Consider the following 3,014-nt stretch of genomic DNA (forward strand, 5'->3'; position numbering starts at 1 on the left):
AACTCGCTCCTGGCCAGCTTAGGGGACCATATGGGATGCCAGAATTGAACCAGGTCCGTCACAGATCAGCTGCATGCAAGGCAAACACTTTTCCACAGTGCTATAGGTGCTAAAAATAAAAGAAAAATTCATGCCCTACATTTCTAAGTATACAATTATCTCTTAGAGTCTTATGGAGATACCGAGTATTTCTACAATAAAATATTGGGATGGATTTAGTAATCCTTTATGTAAGCTTTGAAAATGACATTTTCATAATTACCTGGCAGGGGAGATACCATGATCATGAAGGTGGTTTCCCCAGGGCGAGGCTCACCCATTGTACTCCAGGTGTGCTGACCCCTGCGATTTCCCCAAATGTGGGAAACTCAACTGCATAATTTGTGGTAGTGGGGGACTGCGTTTGCGCTCTCCCCTGAAAAAAGAAAAAGAAAGGAAAAAAAAAGAAAAAAAAAGAAAATGACATTTTCTTGGATGATAAAACAGTCATAAATTTCTTTAAGAATATATTTTAAAAGCTTTCTTATCATTTTAAAACATTCTTATTATTTTAACATAAACTGTATGTATGTGTCCTTTAATATCTGTTATTTTGTTAGCTAAGCCTCAGACAATATGAATGAATTAACCTATAGGTTGGAATAGGTCCTTAACTGTGCTCTCCCAAGTTGCCATCGGATACCTCACAATTTCCTAGATGTGTCCTCCAAGAAGGATCACATCTCAGCAATAGAAAAGTTACATAGAAGACCACTAAGTTTAGCACGCATTAGTAGTAACAGAAATGCCCCTACCACCAGCACAAAGCACAGTCTAGGGCAGCCTTAGACAATGATATTACAGGATTGAGATATAACGATTCTTTTTTTTTCAATTAATATCTTTATTTAAACACATTAATTATTTGTGGTTGTGTTTCTGTCATGTAAAGAATACCCCCCTTCACCAGTGCAGCATTCCCATCAGCAATGTCCCAATTCTCCCTCCTCCCTGCCTTCTGACCCTGCCTATTCTCTAGATAGGCTTTCTACTTCCCTCATTCATTCATATTGTTAGGATAGTTCTCAATGTAGTTATTTCTCTAACTGCACTCATCACTCTTTGTGGTGAGCTTCATGTAGTGAGCTGGAACTTCCAGTCATCCTCTCTTTTGTTGCTGAAAATTATTGCATTACTTAGGGTATTCTGCATCTATATCTCACTCCCTCTGACTTATTTCACTCAGCATAATAGATTCCATGTACATCGGTGTATAGGAACATTTCATGACATCATCTCTTTTGACAGCTGCATAATATTCCATTGTGTATATGTACCATGGTTTCTTTAGCCATTCCTCTGCTGAAGGGTATCTTGGTGGTTTCCAGAGTCTGCCTCTCATGGCATCTCATGCTGGAGCACAACTCTCCATCACCACTGCTGCATGTCTGGGAGCTTAGAGCAGCTGAGGTTGTCTGGGCCTGAATCTGTGTTGGGGGCTGCTTGTCCTCATCCTGCTGCCAGTCTGCCACCAATGAAGCTTTTTTTTCCTGGCGTTTCCCAAATCAGTTACCTCTATAAGTTTCTGCAAACTGGGAGGTGTGGTCCTTGGATAAAAGCACCTTTGTTAGAAGAAAGGTAAGGCACCTACGCCTTTGGGGAGGTGATCCAAGTTTTCAGCTTTGTCCACTAAACTGCCCGCGCTCTTGCCTGAAGGGTATCCACCATGTCCATATCAGGCACGATGTGCTTTAATATTCTGGGTCCTCCATTTTCAGTTCAAATAAAAAAAAATACATTCATATGTGTGCGATTTTTTCTAGTTGTAACTTAACTGGTAAAAGTTTCCTGTCTTTAGGATCTGGCATGATAAGTACTCAATGCTCACTTACATTCCCAGTGTATTATGACTAATATATTTCCCAAAAATAGAATATTGAGAGTCTGGAGCGAAAACACAGTGTAGGGCCTTTGCCTTGCATGCGGCTGACCCAGGATGGACAGCAGTTAGATCCCCTGAGAGACATGATATTCTGCCCTCCATTGGTTATGCAAATTGCACACACACACACACACACACACACACACACACACACACACACACTGCTGATTTCCGGTCCTATGCATTTCAAATACCGAGAGAACTGACAGAGTATGGAAGTAAAAGATCTCCTATTCATTCTAAACTGTAAAGATTTTTTTGCAATAGCCATTTATTTGGTCATTATTTTGATGCTATTACAGAGATTTCCATTTCAGAATCAAACATTCCTTCAAACTTACTGCCCTTTATTTTAAGTGTTAACATTTTATTTTCCTCTTTAAGCTTAGCAGTAAATGCTATTAATAAATTAACAGAAATTCAGGGATTGTACTTCTTAAACTCCTTTCCTGATGCATTCTGATTTGCCAGTTATAACAATAACAAAATATGAGCTAAGTTTTAATCCTTTATAAGAGTTCAAATTATGGGCATGAAAACGATTATTTCTCAAACATGGTAAGAATCTTTCATTCCCAAGTGAATAAATATTCGTTTAAGTGTTAAACTGATCTTTCACAAAATCATTCCTAAAGTACCTGGTGGAATTGGCCCTATTGTAGGGACTTAGAGATGATATTATGTTATTTTCATGAAAAGGTATATCAAGCCTTCTAGAAGGTGCAGACTTTAATGAATTTATACTGCAGAGGTCTCTAGGGCTGGGATTGGGAACCTGAATTATTCATAAAATATTTCCCTGATTTTGTGGGACCTACCTAGTATTAGTCCCTGACCCAGTTTCCTGAAACAGGTTGTCTAAGTCTTGGCCTCAAGGGGGCTGGTCCACAAACCAGAGCTAAAAAGAATTCTATCCTACAACTTTCCTTTCTAAGTATCATTTTCCCAGAGGTAAAGCATCTGATTCGGCTTTGAGAGATTCTCTGTTCTAACGGCATTTCCATATACTGGAAAGCATTGCGCCATTTCTTTTAGACTCCACAATCTCACATGGCCTCCTGAAGTTGTAATCCAGAATTTATCCTCCCCTTAG

At 39.2% G+C, this 3,014-nt stretch overlaps 1 non-coding gene across 1 annotated transcript; it reads left to right on the top strand.

The window, feature by feature from the left end:
* Positions 1 to 254: 254 nt before the first annotated feature.
* On the top strand, positions 255 to 418 carry LOC126025304 (U1 spliceosomal RNA). The gene has a single exon (XR_007501327.1). It is a non-coding gene; the product is annotated as a U1 spliceosomal RNA (small nuclear RNA).
* Positions 419 to 3,014: the final 2,596 nt, after the last annotated feature.

Source organism: Suncus etruscus, chromosome 12 (assembly GCF_024139225.1).
Source record: "Suncus etruscus isolate mSunEtr1 chromosome 12, mSunEtr1.pri.cur, whole genome shotgun sequence".
NCBI lineage: Eukaryota > Metazoa > Chordata > Mammalia > Eulipotyphla > Soricidae > Suncus > Suncus etruscus.